Genomic DNA, 23799 nt, shown 5'->3' on the forward strand with positions numbered 1-23799 from the left:
TATAAATTCCTTATATATAGCTGTTAACTTGTGTATATCGTTTACTAATACGCATTCGTTTATCTGATGTGCGGTTTTGTTGATTATACCAAATTCAATCACTGGACAAACATCTTTGATAAACGCAGCGTCAGATGTGCCACCACTTGTGCTCAGCGCAGCATCAATACTGGTAACTTTATTTATCGCATCAAGCATAATATCAGTATTTCTATCGGGAGTAGAGAGGAAAACGTCCCTGCTGCTATGCACAGAAAGTTTATAATCGTTAGTTACACTGGAGCATATTTCATCAATCAGCTTATATAAGCCACCCGGTGTTTGTTCATTGTTATATCGAATGTTAAAACGTGTAGTTGCTAAACCAGGTATTAGATTGCTAGTATTATTTCCAACATCGATAGTAGTAACTTCGCAATGTGAAGGCTGAAAATATTTATTACCATGATCAAAAGTAGTATTTTTTACCTTACTCAATATCGATATTACCTTATATATTGGATTATCTGCTAGGTCTGGATAGGCAACGTGCCCTTGTTTTCCATGGCAAATTAATTCAAATGTTACAGAACCTCTTCTGCCTATTTTTATGGTATCACCTAATTTCTCACTACTGGTTGGTTCAGCAACCACACAGAAATCCACCTTTTTTTGCTTACTTTTCATCCATTCCAAAACTGCCTTTGTTCCATATTCTTCCGTGCTTTCTTCAGCACTGGTAATCAATGCACTTATCGAACCATTAAATTGAAACTTCTCTGCAATCAAATTTACCATAGCAGCAATAAACGCAGCTACTCCGCTTTTCATATCAGCCGCCCCTCTTCCATATAATATACCATCCCTCACTTCTGGATTAAATGGACCAAATGCCCAATCTTTTAACTGACCCGGTGGTACAACATCAACATGCCCAGCAAAGCACAAATTTGGTACTCCATTTATATATTTCGCATAAAGATTTTTAACTTTATCACCAAACTCTAAAATTTCACAATCAAAGCCACTCTTCTTGAAGATTGTTGCTATATACTCTATTGCCCCGCCGTCCCTTGGTGTTATACTCTCAAAAGAGATCAATTTCTTAGTTAGCTCTACAGGGTCAATTTTCATGTCAATCTTAAAATACTTATATTGCTATATTGTAAACACTCTATGCACTATTTAAAACAAATATTACATCAAGCCGAACAAACTTTTCTAAGGGAAGTAATAACAGATTACCACCTTGCTGATGATATCTATGAAATATGCACACGACACGGAAATGACATCTTTCTAGTTGCAGATGAAAATACAGCAAAACTTTTAAACAAAAACGTATTTAATAAAATTTCTCATTTAATTATTCCAGCCCCACCTGTCATTCCAGTGTCACGCGCTGGAATGACACCGGGTGGAGAAATGACACCAAGCAGAGCTGCCTCTCTTGAAACCGTAAATCTAGTGAGAAACAAAGTAAAAGACAGTGACTTAATAGTTGCATTTGGTAGCGGCACCGTTAACGATATCTGCAAATATGCAAGCTACCTCGAGAAAAAAGATTATATATCGTTCCCAACAGCCGCTTCCATGAATGGATATACATCCGCAAATGCTTCAATATTAGTAAATGGATATAAAAAATCGTTCAAAGCACATCTTCCAAGAGCAGTATATATAGATATAGACATACTTGTCAATGCACCACTGCGTCTCACATTAAGCGGATTTGCAGATTTCATTTGTCGTTCAACAGTTCAGGCTGACTGGCTACTATCTCATTTGTTGCTTGGCACAGAATACAATGAATTACCTTTTACACTTGTTCGCGATTTGGAGCAAATTTTGCTAAGAGAGTATACGGCGCTTACTAAAAGAAGTAGAAAAGTGGTCCTATTACTTATGGAAGTTCTACTAATTTCAGGACTTGGAATGGTAATATCAAAAGGCAGCTATTCTGCAAGCCAAGGAGAGCATATGATAGCTCACGCAATGGAAATGGTAACAAGAGATCATTCCTTACTACATGGCGAAAAAATTGCTGTTACGACGATTACCATGGCTAATTTGCAGGAAAAGATATTATCAATACAAAACCCGATTATCAAACCGACCACTTTAGATGTAGAACATATAACTCAGTGCTTTGATAATATCGAATTTGTAAGAACTTTTGAACAGAAGCAAATTATGCAGCAAAAAATCCAAGAGATTATTTGTAAAGAATGGCATAATATTTCCAGTTTAATTAAGCAAAATTTACTACCTGCAAAACACCTGCAAAAAATATTTGAAGATCTATCAATTCCACACTTACCAGAGCACCTCAGTTGGAATAAAGAACAATATTGTAAAGTGGTCGATCTTGCGTTTACAACAAGAGATAGATTCACCTTTCTTGACTTAGCTAACTGCATAGAAGAAAGTTAAGTTTTGTAGTGAAATTCTGTCATTTAAAGAGATCATAGGCCAAAAGCTAAACCCTTTTCACAATCTCTTATCCATTGTCTCCTCACCTGAGTGGATATACAACTCATTCCAAGTAACTGACACTGGGTTTCACCAGTAGCACTGCTTTGCTAAACATAGTTTAGTTCGAGTGGCTGAGGAGGGACTTGAACCCCCGACCAAGAGATTATGATCCTCCTGCTCTACCAACTGAGCTACTCAGCCTAATTAAAAACCTTATTATACACACGATCTATATGTTTCGTATAATACTTCAAATCAAACAAAGATTCAAGTTTTTCCGAGTTAATAACCTTAAGTAAGGGTTTATCTTGTTTCAATTCGGCCAGAAAATCACTGTTGTTTTGTTTCACTTTCATTGCATTGCTCTGAACAATTTTATACGCCTCTTCCCTCGCCAAACCACTATTTACTAACTCAAGCAATACACGCTGTGAGAAAACTAAACCTTTTGAAGAATTTAAGTTCTTTTCAATGTTTTCCTTATTGATCACCAATTTATCTATCAAATCTGTTAATCGCACTAAAGCAAAATCCATTGTTATACAAGCATCAGGAGCAATGCATCTTTCCACAGACGAGTGTGATATATCACGTTCGTGCCACAATGCAACATTTTCTAACGCAGGAAAAACATAACTGCGTATTAAACGTGAGAGTCCAGTCAGATTTTCACTTAAAATAGGATTACATTTGTGTGGCATAGCAGAGCTTCCCTTCTGCCCCGTGGAAAAATGCTCAGAAATTTCGCCGATTTCAGTTCTTTGCAAATGACGAATTTCAACAGCAACATTTTCTATTGAGCTTGCAATCACTCCCAAAACTGAAAAGAACATAGCATGTCTATCACGAGGAATGACTTGAGACGATATGATTTCAGGTATGAGTCCTATTTCTTTCGCTACATATTCTTCAACAAACGGATCAACATTTGCAAAATTGCCTACTGCACCTGATATTTTACAAATTGAGATCTCTTTTTGCGCGCTAATTAATCTCTGATAATTGCGTTTAAATTCAGCATAAAATCTGGCAAATTTTATTCCAAGAGTTGTTGGTTCTGCATGCATTCCGTGACTGCGTCCAACACAAACAATATCTTTATAGTCCTCAGCTTTTTTTTTCAATGCTGCAAGTAAATTTTTTAGATTCTCGAGCAAAATATCACAGGACTCTTTCAGTTGCACCGCAAGGCATGTATCCAAAACATCAGAACTTGTCATTCCATAATGAAGATAACGAACATCAACTCCCGCTTTTTTAGCAATATATGTCAGAAAAGCTATAACATCATGTTTTACAATGGATTCAATTTCGTTGATACATTCAACATCAAATTCAATAGCACCAGAGAGGTTCTCAGCAATATTATTCGGAATCACTCCTAACTTTGCTTGAGCTTCACACGCTAATTTTTCTATTTTAAGCCATATATTAAATTTATTATTTTCCTCCCAAATGGAAGACATTTCTTTTCTGCTATAGCGGGGAATCATTTTTGATTTATTCCAATAATGGTGTCATTCCAGTGCGTGACACTGGAATCCAGGTATAAAAGTATTTGCAAATTATTCAATGGACAACGGATTCTAGAAGCATAAAATAATGTCCATGATGAAATAAACTGGATCCCAGTGTCACGCACTGGGATGACATGAGGGAAGCGCTGGGATGACACCAGCTTAGCCATGGCAGACATTTCTTTACGACTATAACAAGGGATCATCTTTGATCAGCTATCATCACCATCAGCAGCTTCTTTATTCGCATCTTGCTCTGCCTCTTGTTGCTCAGATTTCTGATTTTGCAATTTTACTTGCCTTAGCTCATTTGCATCTGTTTCGGATTTCACGACGTATATAGTAATTGGTACTACTACTTCACTATGTAATTCTACGTTTACTTGGTATTCACCCAAGTTTTTGATGCTTATTCCACCAAAAGATAAACTACGGTGATCTATCACATGTCCTTCTTGTAGTAAAATTTTCGCAATTTCACGTGTTGTTACAGAACCAAAAATTTTACCATCCTCTGAAGCTTGCTTTATTAATACCACAAACTTATCATGTAGTGACAACGCAAGCTCTTTTGCTACATTTAATCTTTTTATATTCTCTTCTTCCAGTAATAAACGTTGCTCCTCTAGCTTTGTTAAATTTTCCTTGGTAGCTTTCACCGCTTTTCTTTGTGGAAAAAGAAAATTACGTGCATAACCTGGTTTAACTTTGACAACTTCACCAAGCTTACCTAAAGTCCTTATATTTTCCTTTAAAATTATCAACATAAATTACCTAAACTTTTTTAGTACAGTAAGGAATAAGAGCTAAAAAACGTGCCCTTATGATCGCTAAGCGTAACTTCCTTTGTTTTTTTGCACATACGCCTGTTAATCTTCTAGGTAATATCCTACCATAGTCAGAGGTAAACTTGGATAATAAATCTATATTCTTATAATCTATGTCTTCATCTTTAGACGCAGCAAGAGGGCAAACTTTAGAACGCCTAAAGCCAGTCCTATTATTTACAGATACGTAAGAATTATTAAAACTATTTCGTCTTTTCATCATTATGCGCTTTGTTCCTCAATTTGTTTATTCATCATATAAGATTTACCTTCAAAAATTTTATCAACCTGCACAGGAAAGTGGCGAATAACGTTCTCATTAAGTTTCATTCTACGCACAAATTCATCCAGAATGCTTGCAGTAGAACTTATGCACATTATACAATAATGACCGCTCTTCATTTTATTTGTGTGATATGCAAAATCCAAAAGACCCCAATGTTCATACTTGATTAATCCTGATGCTTCAATGTTTTTCAAAAGCATTTCCAATGCTTTGCTCGATTGAGTTGGACCGTTTATTCTAAAATCTTTCAAAATATCTTGAAAAATCTTTATTAGATGTTCTGAAATATTTCTCTTCAAAGCATTTACTGCGTTATGGATAAACGCACTTTTAGTACTGCCTCCTAGAAATTTTGTAAAATCTTGCGTTATTCCTAAATCTTTTAGGTCATCTTTCAACTCTTTATCGATTTTTGACTTCACTTCTTTCAAATTTGAAAGATCTTCTTCTAATTCAACCCATAAAATTTTTGTAAGATCTTCCAAGAAATCAGAGTAAGCAACTAGACTTTCTTTAATGTTCTCAGCACGCACTTCTAACTCTTGTTTTGTAAGCTTGTCATTTCCTTTTTTCAGAATATCCCTGATTTGCTGGAACATAACATCTGTTTTAATGTTTTTCAACAAGACAGCTAGCTCTTGGACCATCTCCTCTACTTCTTGCTGTAATAATCCTTGTTGTGCTATAAAAGTAAATTCATAAAGATTCACTATATCTTCCTTTAATACCGATTAAATATTTCATTATATAAAGCTTTTTTATATAAGCAAGTTATTTGTATTAATTTCTACGCCTTTAATCCAGCTTAAGTTAGATATTTCATAAATAACTTGAGGAGCAATTGAGTATGCACCTGGTAATAAGATGCTCACTTTGTGTTTTTCGAGAAGAAGTTTTAGCATTATTTTGGTTCTGCCTTCATCTTTCAATATTGCGTTTAATTCCATAGCGGCTTTTTGCGAATCCGTGCACTCAGTGGTGAGAACTAATTCTTTTATTGTAGAAGTGACTCTTTTTGTAAACTCAGATATATCCTTGCCTGCTAATCTTGTCGTATTTTCCGAAGCTTCAAGATCAATTATCACAAATGTTCCTGGTGAAAATAAATCTCTTTTTTCTTCTATTATTTCATTATTATAGAATGCTATTTCAGAAACGTTATGGGGATCAGAAAGTGTGAGGATAACAAACCTTCCACGCTCTGAAGTTCTCATACGTGCATTTAATATTACCCCAGCAGTTTTTGCTGTTCTATTTTCTCCGATAAACCCAATATTTAACTTTTCCAGAAGAGTTCTAAATTTTTCAAGCGGATGATTAGTTAAATAAAATCCTAGTGAAAATAACTCATGTTCTAATTTTTCCTCTTCATCAAAATCTTCCACATTCTCAAGTTTCGGTTTGAGGACATCAAGACTACCAAACAAAGCAGCTTGACTTGATTCTCTATCCTGTTTGTTTTTATTTGCAAAGTAAATCAGCGTGTCCATTGACTCATATAGCTGCTTTCTGTTCTTATGCACGCTATCGAATGCTCCGGATTTAATCAGGCTTTCTAGCGCTCTCTTATTTATTATATGACCTGAATTTTGAATGAATTCCCATATGTCCTTACAAGCGCTTGAACGTACGTTCACTATTCCTTCCGCTATAGAAAAACCAACATTCCTCAAGGCAGCAATACCATAACGTATGCGTTCATCCTCTATTGAGAATTCAGCTTGAGACTTGTTTATATCAGGTGAAAGAACGGTAACGCCACTAAACTTTGCTGCATGATAAAATAAATTCAGTTTATCTCTATCATCAATATTCAGATTCATTAGTGCTGTAAAAAATTCTAATGGATAATTAGCTTTAAGGTAAGCCGTTTGATAAGATATAACCGCATATGCTGCAGCATGAGATTTATTGAACCCATAACCAGCAAATTTTGCAACAAGGTCAAAAATATAACTTGCCCTGTCATAATCAACGCCATTCTTCGTTGCCCCTTGGATGAAAAGTTCACGTTGTTTATCCATCTCTTCCTTGATTTTCTTACCCATGGCACGTCTCAGCAGATCTGCTTCCGCTAAGCTATACCCGGAAAGAATACGGGCTATTTCCATCACTTGTTCTTGGTAAATTATTACCCCAAATGTCTCTTTTAATACTTCCTCAAGTAACGGATGAATATAATCTGGCTTTTCAAGTCCGTGTTTTCTTGCAACATAAGTTGGAATGTTATCCATAGGTCCTGGACGATAAAGGGAAATTAAAGCGATAATATCTTCAATGCAGTCCGGTTTTAGTTTAATTAAAGCTTCTCTCATTCCCGAACTTTCAAGCTGAAACACTCCAATTGAATCACCGCTTGAGAGCATCTCATAGGTTTTTTGGTCATCTAAAGGAACTGAAGAAATATCGATCTTTTGTCTATCACGATTAATTAAACGACATACATGATCTATTAGCGTTAGCGTACCAAGCCCAAGAAAATCAAATTTTATTAGCCCAGCTTTCTCCACATATTTCATGCTGTATTGAGTGATTGGCAGAGCCGAATTTGGATCATAGTACACAGGAACAAAATTTTCCAACTTTTGATCACATATTACAATTCCAGCAGCATGGGTTGAAACGTGACGATATATTCCTTCAAGCTTAAGAGATATATCAAGAAGCTTTGCAATTACCTCATCACTATCCCGTTCTTTCTGCAGGTTTTGATCAAACTCTATCGCTTGTGATAAAGTTACAGGATTTACTGGATTAAATGGAACCATTTTAGATATTTTATCCACTTGAGAGTAAGGCATTTGTAATACCCTCCCAACATCACGCAATACTGCCCTTGCCTGCAATTTTCCAAAAGTGATTATTTGAGCAACATAACCGTACTTTTTCTGAACATAATCAATAACCAGGTCTCTTTTTTCCTGGCAAAAATCAATATCAAAGTCAGGCATCGATATACGATCAGGATTCAAAAATCTTTCAAATATTAGGCCAAACTTTATTGGATCAAGGTCTGTAATCTGTAAGCCCCAAGCAACAATTGATCCAGCACCAGAGCCTCTTCCTGGACCAACTGGAATGCCATTTGCTTTGCTCCAACGAATGAAATCAGAAACTATCAAAAAGTAGCCAGCGTAGTTCATCGAAGTTATCACACTCAGTTCGTAATTCAGCCGATCGTAGTATTGTTTAAGGTCTATGTCTGTCTCATTCGCAATACGGAATTCTAATCCTGCAACTGCCTGCTCCCTCAGTTCTTCATTCTCAGTTTTATTTTCTCGACAAGGAAATTTAGGCAAAATAGGCTGCCTGCTTCTTGGCATGTAAGAGCACCGCTTAGCTATCACTAAAGTGTTATGAATTGCTTCGGGAATGTCACTGAACAGCTCCTCCATTTCTGCCACAGATTTGAAGTAATGCTCGGTAGTTAACTTCTTTCTGTTATTCTCCAGGGCATAACTCCCCTCCGATATACACGTTAATATATCATAAGCCTCATAGTCAGACCTATTTGGAAAAAATACATCGTTCGTTGCAACTAGTGGTATATTGCGCTGATAAGCAAAATCTATTAAAGTTTCTTCAAGCTCTAGCTCCTTGCTCAGCCCATGACGCTGCAATTCAACATATAAATGACCATTGAATGCTGAAAGCAGTTTTTCAACCGTTTCTTTATCTTGCCCCAACAATAGTTGAGCCAAACATCCACCGGTTAAAGCGATCAGACCCGTACTTAAATTCAATAGCTCATCAAAATCAACGTAAGGAATATCGCTGTTATTCTTGCGCTTTCTAAAAGACTCACTCACCAAAGTGACTAAATTAGTGTACCCTTGCTCATTTTTTGCAAGCAATAATATAGGTAAATTTTGTTCTGAATGTTTAACTATAATATTGCATCCTATTATTAGCTGTATTCCCCTACTTGCCGCATATTCTGCAAACTCAAGTGAACCAAATAAATTACCTGAATCAGTAATTGCAACCGCTGGCATTTTATTTCGCAAACAAAGGCCGATCAGCTCCTCAATTTTAACCGAGCTTTCAAGCAGCGAATAAACACTATGAACACGTAAGTGTATGAACATAAGAAACTTTAGATCAACAAAAAAGGATAACATTAATTTACTCATGAGAACATAATTTTCATGAGAACAAAAGCCTATAAGATTTCTCAAATCTAAGGTTAAAATACAAAAAACTTCCTTGACAAACTCCGCCAGCCCCCTTATCATAAAATTGAAGCTATTGTATTTGCTTTCGCCAATCTGCAGATTAAAAGGTAAGGATTACTTAATGTATCGGCGTCTTATGTTCAATTTTTTGCAGTATATAGATACTGTATGTCTTTACAAAACTTCATCTACATCTAGATTTTTATCTAAATAAGCTGAACGCGCTTATAAAGCGTTACAAGACATCAAAAAATGCCAATACTCGACAGAGATAGTAAAAGACTAGCTAACTCGGGGATTCTTTGTCTTTTTTTCTGCTTAGTAAATTTCTTAAACATTTGCAGCGTAAGTTAGTTGCAATTAAAAGCGGCTGAATCTCGCTTGTCAAGCGTTTAAAACATAAAAAACGCCAATATTTTAAAGCGGATAATAACCACGGGGCTTCTTTTGCCTTTTTTTTCATTTGGTAAATTTCTTAATGTTTATGGCTAAACGACAACCGTCATCCCGCTGCTTGTTAGCGGGATCTCTTGTTAGCGGCTGAGATACCGCGAATGAATCGCGGTATGACGTAGGGATTGCATTAGCTATAATTCTTTAGTTTTCACTTTTCTTTTAACCTTGCAATGATATTTTCTTTGCCGATAAAAATTAATAGTTTAGCGAGCTCTGGTCCTGTTTCTGTTCCTGTTAAAGCTGAACGCAACTGCGTAAATAGGTTTTTTGCCTTTATATCCACTGTTTGTCGAATAGTTTTGACCCATTCTGACAACGTGTTTTCATTACAATCACCTTGGGGCAATGCATTGAACGCAATTTTTATAAGCTCCTTATCAAGAATCACAGGCTCTATATCAGATTTGCATATTTTCCACCACTTGGCCACCTCAGAAAACCTTTCTATATTGTTCCTTATAAAATACCAAAACTCTGAGGAGTCCACTCCAATTTGATTTAAACGGTCTTGCACCATTTCAAATGGCATTTGTTGCAGAACTTTGCTATTTAGCTTATATATTTCACTCAAGCTGAATTGTACAGATGCTGAGCTAAATTTTTTAATATTAAATGAATCAATCAAAGATTGCATACAGGCGCAAGCTTCAATTGGATTGGATGTTCCAAGCTTCACTAAATAACTAACTAGTGCCATCGGTTCAATTTCATCTTCTTTTATAGATTTAATGTTCAGCACGCCGGTTCGCTTGGATATCTTGCTATCATCAAAATGTAGCAGAGAAAGGTGAGCAAATGTAGGGATTTTCGCTTTTAATGCTTTAATCATTTGGAGCTGAACTGCGGTATTAGTTACATGATCTTCCCCGCGTACAACATGGGTTACATTAAAGTCAACATCATCAATAACAGAAGGTAACATGTATGTGTAAATTCCATCTTCTCTTTTTACCACAGGGTCACTTATGCTACTGGTTGCAATATTTATTTCATCTTTAACTTCATCATTCCATTTAACAACCTCATTTCTATCCAACTTAAATCTAAAATGTGGTCTTCTTCCTTCTTGCTCATAACTAATTTTCTCTTGCTCAGTTAGAAGTAACGCGCTTCTGTCATATACAGGGGGAAGTCCTTGTTTTAACTGCAATTTTCGTTTAATGTCTAACTCTTCTCTTGTTTCATAGCATGCATAAATATGCCCTTCTTTTATTAACTGCAAAAACACCTCATTGTAACGCTCAAAGCGCTCTGATTGCTTGAAACTTGCATCCCAATTGATACCAATCCATTTCAAATCTTGTATGATATCATTTATATATTTGACATCTGAACGCTGAAGGTCAGTATCATCAAAACGGAGTAAAAATTTTCCATTTTGATTGCGTGTGTACATCCAACAAACCAAGGCAGTTCGTACGTTTCCTACGTGGAGGTAGCCAGTTGGGCTTGGAGCGAATCTTGTTAGCATTTAAACAGCAATATTGTTTACTCTAATTTATTTTAATTTTATATAAATATATGGCTAAAGCAAGTGAGATCTGCTAATACAATTGAGCGAGAGAAGAATAAGTATGGCTATAGCATTGTGGCACCTTTGATATTTGATGGATTAAGACCATATGATAAATTCAAGAAAATTCACAGCTTGACGACAAAGGCTAATGTAGCATTATATTGGTATCATGACTAACTTAGAAAAGATGAGAGAAAAACTGCAAGATCAAATAAATTATCATAATGTTTTGTATCATCAAAAAAATAAGCCAGAAATAAGTGATGCTGAATATGATGAACTGAAGAAAAAGTTAGCTGAAATAGAGCCAGAAATTTATGCAACACAAGAAAGTGTTGGTGCTCCACCTGATGAGAGGTTTTCTAAGGTGGAACATCAAGAACCTATGCTTTCCCTTGAGAATGCTTATGATGAACAAGGTGTAGAGAAATTTTTGTCTAAAATAAAGAGGTTTTTAATTGAGGACAAAATAGAGATATTATGTGAACCAAAAATTGATGGGTTGTCGTTTTCTGCAATTTATGAGGATGGAAGATTTGTTAAAGCTGCAACTCGAGGTGATGGTTTTGTAGGGGAAGATGTCACTCACAATGTTGCAACAATAAAAGGCTTTCCTAAGTTTTTGCAAGGTGTGCAAGGAAGACTAGAAGTAAGAGGTGAAATATACATCAGTAACAGCGACTTTTTAAAGTTAAATGAAAACGATGAATTTGCCAATCCTCGAAATGCAGCCGCTGGTTCTCTAAAGCAATTGGATGCAAACATTACAGCAAGCAGACCTCTTAGATATTTTGCTTATTCTTTGATTGGTGGAGCAGAGAAAAGTCAAAGTGAGGTACTAAATAAGCTTGAGGCACTTGGTTTTTGCGTAAATGAGCATCAGTCCTTAACGAGTAGTTTGGATGGAATGCTGAAGTTCTATAACGAAGTCTATAACTGTCGCTATAACTTGGATTATGATATTGATGGAATAGTCTATAAAGTAAATGATTTGGTACTACAAAATCGTCTAGGGAATACTCACAAAGCACCGCGCTCAGCACTTGCATACAAGTTTTCTGCGGTTTATGCAAAAACAAAGTTAAATAAAATATTTATACAGGTGGGCAGAACAGGAGTTTTAACTCCAGTTGCAGATTTAGTGCCAGTTAATATTGGTGGGGTGCTAGTTAGTAGAGCAAGTCTGCATAACCAAGATGAGATAAAACGTAAAGACATAAGAGAGGGAGATATTGTAACAATCAAAAGGGCAGGGGATGTAATTCCCCAGATCGTTGAAGTAAGCAGAGATTCTCGTCTTCCAAATACACCTGAATTTGTGTTTCCTGAAGTATGCCCTGAATGTGGTAGTAAAGTACGTCAGGTTGAGGGAGAGGCTGCAGTAAGATGTCCTGAGGAATTTGCCTGTAAAGCTCAAATAATAGAAAAACTAAAGCATTTTGTATCGAAAGATGCATTTGACATTGTTGGCCTTGGTGATAAGCAGATAGAGTTTTTTTACGACCTTGGTCTGATAAAACAAATTCCCGATATTTTTACTTTAGAAGAAAGATTGGATGAATTTAATCTGGAAGAACAGTCTGGTTGGGGCAAGAAATCAATAGCTCATTTATTAAATGCTATACAAAGCAGAAGGGTAATAACTCTAGATAGGTTTATATTTTCTTTAGGTATTAGATTTATTGGCCAAGTTGCAGCAGAATTGCTTGCAGATTATTATGTTTCTTATGATAATTGGTATAATTCGATGATTGAACTGTCATCAGATAATACTGAGCTAGTAGGTATAGACGGCATAGGAAAAAAAGTAGCTGAATCTTTGGAATCATTTTTTTCTAAGGAACATAACATCAAAATGTTAAATGATCTTACTGCTTGTCTTCAAATTCTTCCTGTGAGCTCCAACTCTAGTAACTCTGTTTTAAATAATAAAATTATAGTGTTTACTGGTAAGCTACTTGCTATGAGTAGAGGAGAGGCAAAAGTAAGAGCCAAAACTCTAGGAGCAAAGGTCAGCTCACATCTTTCTGCTAAAACTGACTACCTAATTGCAGGAGAAAAACCAGGATCCAAATATAAAAAGGCAGTGGAATTAGGTGTAGAAATTTTAGATGAAGACCAGTGGCATAAAGTGATAAGTTTGGGAGTGTTCAAATGAAACTTGGATTGTATATTAAATCAAAGTTGCAAGACTATTTAGAGAGTAGCCAATTCTTTCCATCCAAGAATCATTTTATTGACTTGCCTCAATTTTTCAACAGAAGGCAAGTCTTCTGTGCTGAGCGGTAGGCGGACAGTTTTGTGTTCTATGAGCCCAATATCATGCAAAAGTGCTTTAGTGGGTATTGGGTTGCTGGCAGTAAATAACGCTTCGCAAGCCTGTTGCCAGATATCTGTTGAACTTTTCATGTCATTTTCTGTCATTTGAACAGGTTTCCTTCTGGATTCCAGCGTCACGCGCTGGAATGACAGTGAAGAGAGTTCGTCGTTCAGACATTTCTTAACATATTCATGCGCTATGCGTGGCCAAACATTGGAAGCAACGGAAACCAGGCCAGCCGCACCATAAGCGGCCATATCGGATATCATATTATCATCTCCGCAAAAGACCTCAATATTTGGTGCAACTTTCTTATACTGAGCTAAAGTATCAACAGTGCCACTTGAATCTTTGATAGCCCAAAATTTTTCGTCGCTGGATAAGTTGCGTATAGTTTCAGCGTAGAGACTCACTCCTGCTCTTGATGGAATATTGTAAAACATAGCCGGCACATGTGCTTTCTCAAGCAGCTTTTCAAACCATAAAGTCTGCCCCATAATTCCGGGCTTTGCATAAATGGGAGTTGTCATTAGATAGCCATGAATAGGCATACCCTTGCAAAAATCAAGCCATTCAAGAGTCTGATATAGATTCACTCCTGGTACGCCAATTATAATTTTCGTATTTAATTTTAGCTTACATACGAATTCAACTAATGTACGCTTTTCAGAATCAGTAAGTGATAGGCTCTCACCTGTGCTACCCAGCAACACTACGCCATTTTCAGCTTTAACTTGCATTGTCAGTAAACGCTGCAAACTGCTATAATCTATGCTATCTCCATTGCAATTAAAAGGAGTAACACAAGCAGTCCATAAAAATGTAGATTTCAATTTAAATTGTTAAAATGGTATTTCATCATCGAGTAGTTCATCTTTTATATCGTTGTCAAAACTTTCGTGTTTATCTTTTTGTTCTGTTTCACCTTGTTTGTATTCACTTGGCTTGTAATCAGAATTTGGCGCACTATTTCGTGAATCCAAGAGAGTAAGAGCGCTATTAAAATTATATAGAACCACCTCTGTTGTGTATCTTTCACCACCGTTTTGGTCAGTCCATTTTCTAGTTCTCAAAGAACCTTCAACATAAACTTTACTGCCTTTGCGTGCAAAATCTTTGACGATTTTTACTAATCCTTCACTAAAAATTACGATATTATGCCATTCTGTCTTTTCAGAGCGCGTACCAGAAAATTTATCAGTCCAACTTTCAGATGTGGCTATTGAAAAACTTGCCATTTCTTTTCCATTTTGTGTAGTCCTAATTTCAGGATCTTTTCCTAAATTACCAACTAGTATGACTTTGTTTATGGTACCACCAGACATAATTATGCTCTAAATAAATCCTTTTATTATCTTATGTGAAAATACTATTGTCAAATTTAATTAAAAGTGCGCTTGGAGGGATTCGAACCCACGGCCTTTGCCTCCGGAGGGCAACGCTCTATCCAACTGAGCTACAAGCGCATATATATTTAAGTTATTTAATAGATAAGCCATCCAAGTTAAATTTTTGTTTTGGATAAAGCGTAAACATAATACTCCCATATCCAAAATATACATTTTGAGAATCATTCGCATGCTTTTTTATTGCTTTTTGATCTACGGTCCATACAAAAGTTACATAATTTTCAGTGACTGAGTGCACTTTTAAATCCTTAGTATTTATAAACAGTTTTCCATTTACCCATATTTTCCATGTATCGGGAGAAAGATATAAAATTGAGTCTAAACTCACTACCTTACAGTTGAAATTCTCCTCTTTCGCAGCTTTTGAAGACCATAAATTGAACTTTTCCATTTCATGAACCATTTTATTAACTGGCTCTTCATCAAAAAAAATGCTTTTTACGTTACTATATTGTGACAAAACGTCAAAGTCACTTTCCACTGCTTCTCTTATTATATCGTCCCGATCTGTATAGCTTAGTTTTTGATTGTTGATAAAGAAACACTCTTTTGCACGCAAATTTGCTATATCAATAAAATCGTCGATTTCTTGATTGCCAACTTTAAGAATACTTTCAAAATATCTTTTTTCTATCATCATTCCATACTGAGAATGATGACAAACCATTTCATCATTACCTTGTTTTTCTATATATACGCATAAATTTCCACTATTTAATCCTAATATTTTATGCTCAATAAAATCTTCATTGCCAATATATTGTCGGCAAGAATACTTCTTACAAATTCCTATGCTTTCTATAATATCTTCACAACTGCAATATGCATTAACATTGGAAATGAGTAGCGTAAAAATAAAAAACAGCTTTATATTCATTATCTTATCTACTTAATATAGTATACCAATCAAAGACTATATTAGCTCTCACTATCTCTATCATATTACCATTCAAAATCTGATTCATAGTTGCAGCATCAATATTTCTCTGCTTGTTTAAAATAAGAGATTTGATCATAACATAACCAGGCAGATTTGGAATAGACTGTAAAAATAAAAAAATATGCTTATCGCTGATTGAGCTTAAATTTAGGGCCACTTCACTTTTTATTACTTTTGTGCGTTCACTTTTGTTGTGGAGCTCAACTTCTTCGGGTATAGAAATTGATATTTCAGGTTCTAATATATAGTACTTTTTATATAACTTGCTAAGCTCGAAATTTAAATTTGCAATGTATCTGCTACTATGTAAATTTGAAGAGGAAATTTTTTTCCATAAATCTAGATTTTTATTTAGAATGACTTCCTTTTTTTGAATCTCAGTAATCTGTAAATTAATAAAACGTATTTTATCAATCTCAATTTGGTTTTTATTATAAATCTTTTCGTTATAGATAACAACATATGTTAATAACCCTATTAATCCAACAGATAATAACAAATACGATATAAACTGAATTGTAGCTTTTCTTTTTAATTGAGAGATAGTCATTAATCTACATTGCCTCTCCTATTTCAACATCAATAGATAGATTTTGCTCTTTAGCAGCAGGTAAGCTAGAAATATTAATGTCATAGGTACGAAAATTATCGTTTAAATTTTTTCGTAGTTTCTCGTATTGATGAGAAATATTTTTACCGGATTGAAAATTAAACTTTAAAGTTGTGGTAATATAACTTTTTGCCTCATTATAATTCCATTCAAATGATCGAAGCTCTATACCTGGTATTTTTAACTTTTCTACATACTTAACTTGTGTAAGAGGAGAATATTCTATTTTTGATAAAATATTATTGATATTAATAAAATCATAAATTTCATCTATTTTTTTTACATTATAGCTTTGGCTAAGTTTTATTAGTTGGTTATTTAAGGTGCTCTTCTTTGTGGATAAATTATCAGCGACATTGAAGTTTGAATATAAATTTAGCAAACAAAGGGCATTAATTACAACTAAAACCAAAGCAAAGTATAGAAAAGTTTGAGGAGAGTTTAAATAAAGGTAATTGAATAGATAAAATTCTTTAGTTTCTTTTGTATTAAAAATAGCTGCTAATTTATTCTTAAAGCTATGAAACAAAATTATGGTATCGCAAAAGTTATCTTTTTCACTTATGGCTAGCTCTGCTCCCAATAGCTTGCCTAACTCATATGGAGTTAATATGCTTACGCTATTCTCTGAAAAATTTATGACTGATAAACTAGCTTTAATATCTTCTGACACTATGATGCAAAGGTCGATAGGGTTATTTTTTTCGAACCCAAACTTAGTTAAGGATCGAATAGTATCTTGCACTTCCTGATATATTCCACCAGCGATAATTCCTGGTAAATTATCATTAGTAAATGATGTTAAGCGCGTAAATACCATTTTATTCTCTTTAAGAACCACTTGTCTATAGCCTCCCGTTTTAGTTGCAGCAACTATAATTTTCCAATTATTAGGATCTTTATGTAGAATCTTTTTTGTTATATTACTTATTTCTATAGGAAACATTAATATTCCCTTAAAGTTGGAGCCTATCTCAATAAACACATTCAACCAATATTCTACTAAATGCTTTGCTTTTGATGAAACAAGAAGATAGCACCAGTTTTGATTGAATTTGTTTGGCTTCTCAACCAAAAAAACTGAACTTATGTCATTATTACGAGAAAAATGCTCCATCTTTGTTTTTGCTGATAGATAGGCACTAATCTTGTTTGCCCTTGTAATAAACTGTAGCGAGTAATTTTGATCTGCATGATTAAGCACCAGGTATAAAGGTGCTTTTTTATCTGACGAAAGACATGAAATTAAATCGGAAACTGCTTTATCGTTTTTGCCCTTAACAAAATACCTTGTATCTTGAAAAAAGCATCTAGTGTTTTTAAGCTTAAGCATTAGGTGGAGAAGGGAAGAACTCTGGAAGATTCCTTAGATATAAAATCTGTAGAAAAGAAAAGAGTTCCCTTCTCAAAAGTAGAGGCTGGACGGTATCGTAGAAAGGCCTAAATGGTTCTAATTCTGTATTCACAAGGTAAGCCTTACTTTTCATTTTTAATAGTAGTATATGGAGTTATATATGATCAACAACTTTTTAGGTATAGATGTTTCAAAAGAACGCTTTGATGTTTCTCTCTCATTCATAAGTAAAAAAGGAAAGCGTGAAACTAGGAAAAGGAAATTTAAAAATGATGATACTGGGTTTCAAGGTCTACTGAACTTTCTACAAAAACATAACGTAGAAGAAGTAAAAGCTTGCATGGAATCCACTGGTTGTTATAGCGAAGCTTTGGCTGAGTTCCTCCACAACGCTGGATATTTCGTTAGTGTTGTAAACCCAGCTTGCATAAGATTTTATGCAAAAAGTAAGCTTACACGACAAAAGAATGACCAGACTGATGCAGAGATTATTGCAGATTATTGTCAAAGACAGGAACCTTCTCGTTGGACACCACCTTCTCCTGAAAAGAAAAAATTAAAACATCTTTATCGTTGCTCAAATGCGTTAAAGGATGAGTTAACATTAGCAAATAATCATTTAGAAAAGAAAGAGAGACTGCCTAAAGAAGTTGCAAATGCTTGGGAAGACCTTGCAATGAACATAGAGCAAAAAATAGAAACAATAAAAAACTCCATACGCGAACTATTAAAACAACACAAAGAATTGTTGGAAGATTTTCAACTCCTATTAACTATTCCAGGAATAGGAGAGGAAACAGCAATAGCTATTTTAGCTGAAATTCCTGGTATAAAAGCCTTTATAAATGCTAGGCAATTGGCAGCATATGCTGGAACTATACCACAAAATATAACATCAGGCTCATCCGTACATGCCAAGCCCAGATTAAGCAAAACCGGTTCACGAACATTACGTAAAGCAATGTACTTTCCTGCTATAGCAGCTAAAAAGCATAATCCTATCATTATGGCTTCTTGCGAAAGATTAAAAGAGAAAGGCAAGCATGCTATGGCCATAGTTGGTGCTGCAATGCGTAAGTTACTTCATATAGTTTTTGGTGTTTTAAGTTCAAAAAAGGCCTTTGATCCAGATCATATCAAGAACTATAGGGCTAAAAGGTTAACTGAAGGTTTAGTACTTTAAAATCAAAAAATGCTTCTAATTCATCTTATGTAAAATGGCATCTTACACAAATTTATTGAATGTTGTTGGTTAGTGGATATGTTGATAAGTAAATTTCTGCTGTTTTATATGTAACTAATTTACTTATCAACATATCCACTAACTATAATCTGTATACTGCTACACAGTTGGAAGTATTTTTTGATTTTATTATGCAATTTGGAGAATTTTTATGACTTTTTTGTTGACTAACAAGACGGTATCTTTTATTTAAAGTATTATTTTTAAAATATAGTAACATTATGCCTTCTTCTCCAATAGAAAGCATAAACTTACTTTTGGATTTTGAACTAAACATATTAACAAAGCATATACTTATCTAGAATTAAAAAGGCAATTTATTGAAATTCATTAAACGTTAGAGGGAAATATTGTTATAAATTTTCGCAGCAACATTATTTATATTATAATTTTTTTATAAAATTACTACTAATATTAAGTTATTTAGATAACAAATTAAGAAAATTCATTAAGACGAATTTGTTATTTTTCAAATTGTAGGTAAACTGAAGCCACTTTAGCTATATCTGCCAATTGACTTTAATTAATAATAGTTATTAATCTATTTACTATTCTTGTAATATTATTTCTAATGGTAAAGAAATATATATTTTTCTGGAACAGTTGTTATTTCAGATACAGAATTTATTGTAAGTAAACTAACCATTTGCTGAAGAGCGCTCATCTTCTGTGGTACTTGATGATGGAGCAACTAATTTGCTCAAAATCTCATCTTTTGGTCCCATAGCGTAAATGACACCATCTGACATGAGGATCACCTTATCAACTACGGACAATAACGGTAGCTTGTGAGTGATGATAACAGTAGTAGTATTTTGTTTTCTTGCAATGCCAATTGCATTAATTAAGCATGCCTCTCCATTGCTATCTAAGTTAGCGTTTGGTTCATCAAGTACTAAAAGTTTTGTGTGACCGTAAAAAGCTCTGGCAAGTCCAAGAAGCTGTTTTTGGCCGCCAGAGAGCGTTACCCCTCCAGGACCTCCTATTATTGTATCATATCCATTTGGTAAGCTTAGTATTAGTTCATGTATCCCTGCAATTTTTGCTGCTTTGATTATTTCTTCAGGATTTGGATCTGGCCTCATGCGAGCAATATTAGCTTTGACACTAGTGTTAAATAACTCAATATCCTGAGGTAAGTAGCCAACATAATTACCAAAATTTTCTCGATTCCAAGTATATACATCAGCGCCATCTAGTCTGACTACACCAGATATTGGCTTCCATACACCAACAGTTAATTTTGCGATAGTGGATTTACCAGAAGCACTTGCACCAATAACACCAACTACATCTCCAGGATCTATAATGAATGATATTCCTTTTACTGTCGGCTTATTGCTTCCATAAGGAGTAAAAAATACTCTATCAAATTCCAATTTTCCTTCAGGTTCTGGTAGAGCCATCGTTTGCTCTCTTTTTGGCGATGTTAATATAAGTCTTTGTAGCCTTCCATATGACATTCTAGCCTGATTTAAAAACTTCCAAGTATGAACCGCAGCGTCAAATGGTGCTAATACTCTACCCATTAAAATTGAAGCAGCGATGATGCTACCGGCAGTCTTATGAGCTGTGATTGCAAGTAATGCACCTGTTCCAATTACTGATATTTGCAGAGTTGAGCGCAAAAACTTAGTGATTCCAGTAATTACATTAGAGCGATTTTGTGCTTTAATTTGCATTGCTCGATTCTGATCATTTCGTTTACACCAATCAGAGACTATGAATTCTGACATGCCCATAGCTTCAACCACTTCTGCATTTCTTGTTGCAACATCTATAGCATTGATATTCCGTATAGTTTCTTCGTTGGTTTCTTGTAATATTCGTTTAGTGGCAAGTTCATTCCATATTGCCATAGAGACTAATATAATAATTCCAGTAATAGCTATAAACCCCGTGGAGGTATGTATCATGAAAATCACAACAAGGTAAATTAACGACCATGGAGTATCAAACAGTGAGAATATACCATTTCCTGTAATGAAATTTTTTATCACTCCGAGATCTCGTATTGCTTCACCACTTGAAGTTGAGCTCTGCACTGACGTTAGCCTGATTGACCTTACTATCAGATCTGGTGTTGCAGTTTTATCGATCCAATCACCTATTTTTGCCATGGCTAAATATCGACAAGTTTCAAGCATTGCAGAACATGCAAATGCAGATAAAGTGATAATTGTCAGCATAGTTAGTGTTGATACACTTTCGCTCGATATCACCCGATCAAGCACTTGAGAGGTATAAAGTGGTAGGAATAACATTAATAAATTGATTCCCGCACTAAACCAAAAGATAAACCAAAATGCACTTTTGCATTTTTCTAGGCAAATATATAGAGTACTTTGCTTCAATTCTTTTTTTATTGATGGCGTAATTTCCACAATCTTCCTCTTAATTTGATTACATGCACCATATACAATTTTTATTACAAAAATATTAATAACGGTAGTTAGCTTACTTTAAGTGAGTAAAATATTAATATATGTGAATAGGAAATATAAACAATGGTAAAAAGAAGTATAGTTAATATTTCCTTCATTGCCTATAGCGAAGCTACGTCATACCGCGATTCATTCCATAGCTGTACGAACATTCATTTTTGAAGGTAAACTGCACAGCAAATGGTGTCATGAAAGTAGCTGACACTGGGATGGCTTTGTTGCATCGCTACTTATGAAAGGCTAACTATAATTAGGATTATAAGCAACTTATTGAAAATCTTGTTTTTTTGCAATCAATCTGATCAAATTTAAGAATAGTAATTTGTTATTTATATTAATAAATTTAATTCTATTGAAAATAGCTAAAGCATTGAAATTCTTGAATTTTAGCCAGATTAGTGAGTGGTAGTGAAATTTCTTTTACTCAAATTTAGGTATTCACTGACCGTTCTTGTTATAAATACCAGAATAATAAGCTACTGATATTCTCCACCTTTTTTATCTTTAATCCATCATAGCTAGCGATGCAACAAAGCCCACCGATTCATTCTACTGCAACGCAGAAAATTCGTACAATTGTGCATAATGTGGGGCTTCTGGCTACATTTTTCTATTGAACTCACCTTTTCTCTATGTGACAGATTTCGTATTAAATTTTAAATTTAATGCGCCTAGATATACAAGCATTCCTAGCAAAACCATAGGTATAGAAAGCAACTGCCCCATAGTTAAATCAAGCCACAAATAGCCAATTTGATAGTCTGGTTCGCGAAAAAACTCAACGAAAAAACGTGCTATTCCATACCACATAACTGCAATACCAGTTAACGCACCGTGATACAGTCTTATTCTAGTTAAGAAAAACAGTGAATTTGCAACTGCAAAAAGTAGCAGTCCTTCAAAAAGTGCCTCATAAAGCTGGCTTGGATGATGCAGCAAATTATCACCACTCTCTGGAAATACCATACCCCATGGCATAGTTGTAACTCTGCCAAATAACTCTCCGTTTATAAAATTGCCTATGCGACCTAAAAATAAACCTATGGGAACTCCGCAAGAAACTAGGTCCAGTGCATAAAATATAGGAATGTTATGTCTTCTGCAGGAGATTATTACTGCAAGCAAAACTCCTATAGCACCGCCATGAAATGACATCCCTCCTTCCCAGGTCTTCAATATCTCGATAGGGTTGCTTATATAAAGAACTGGATCATATATCAATACGTAGCCAAGTCTACCTCCAAGGATAATACCTACAATAGTGGCTGTTAATAACGAATCGTAAAAATTCTTAGTAAATATTTTTTGGTCATCTAGCCTATGTAAATACCAATATGCAAACACTATACCCAAAACGTAGGCTAAGGAATACCAATATATAGAAACAGGACCGATGCTGAAAATTACTGGATTTAAAGACATATTTTGCTATAAATTATTTTTAGACAATCTACTTTTTTCACGATCCCATTCTCTCTGTTTTATGGTTGCTCTCTTATCGTAGAGTTTTTTTCCTTTTACAATGGCAATTTTAGTTTTTGCAAATCCTTTATCGTTAAAATAGACCGAAAGCGGCACAACAGTTATCCCAGCAGTCTTGATTTGACCAATTAGTTTATTTATCTCCTTTTTATGCAAGAGTAATTTACGTTCCCTTTTTGGTTTATGATTTTTTCGGTTCGCAGCTTTATATTCTGCAATATGCATATTGTGCAGCCATACTTCGCTATTCTTTTCAACAACGTAGGCGTCGGAAATATTTACTTTTCTTTCTCTTAGCGATTTAACTTCACTGCTTAATAAGACCATACCCGCTTCAAATTCTTCTAAGATGAAATATTCAAACCTTGCTTTCCTATTTTCTGCAATAACTTCCATATCTAAAGATATCTTTAAGCTTCAATATATTACAGAGTTTTTGACTTAATTCATAATAAAACAGTTATCCCAATAAATATAAGGTGCCAGGCTAGTCTGATAGCAACAGGATAACAAAAATCAAGTAAGTGCTTTTTCTGTCTCTCTAGGCACAAGTTCCTTTACTTCTTTCATTTCAGTTTTAGGCTTTGACATTATATATTGACCAGCACCAACTATGAGCGCAGATCCTGCAGCTAGTCCAATTATTGCTGGTACAGATAGGGCAGTAGCAAATGCAAGTGCAACACCAACTATCACTGCAGTTACAAAACACACAATAACACCTTTTACAATTGCATTTTTTGCAGATTGTTCTTTTTCTTTCACA

General features: G+C 34.8%; 2 non-coding genes across 2 annotated transcripts; both read right to left on the bottom strand.

The window, feature by feature from the left end:
- Positions 1-2582: 2582 nt before the first annotated feature.
- Positions 2583-2655, bottom strand: Trnam-cau. The gene has a single exon. It is a non-coding gene; the product is annotated as a tRNA-Met (tRNA).
- Positions 2656-14943: 12288 nt separating this feature from the next.
- Trnar-ccg lies at positions 14944-15017 on the bottom strand. Its single transcript has one exon. It is a non-coding gene; the product is annotated as a tRNA-Arg (tRNA).
- Positions 15018-23799: the final 8782 nt, after the last annotated feature.

This window comes from Drosophila ananassae (genome assembly GCF_017639315.1).
Source record: "Drosophila ananassae strain 14024-0371.13 chromosome 4 unlocalized genomic scaffold, ASM1763931v2 tig00000078, whole genome shotgun sequence".
Lineage (NCBI taxonomy): Eukaryota > Metazoa > Arthropoda > Insecta > Diptera > Drosophilidae > Drosophila > Drosophila ananassae.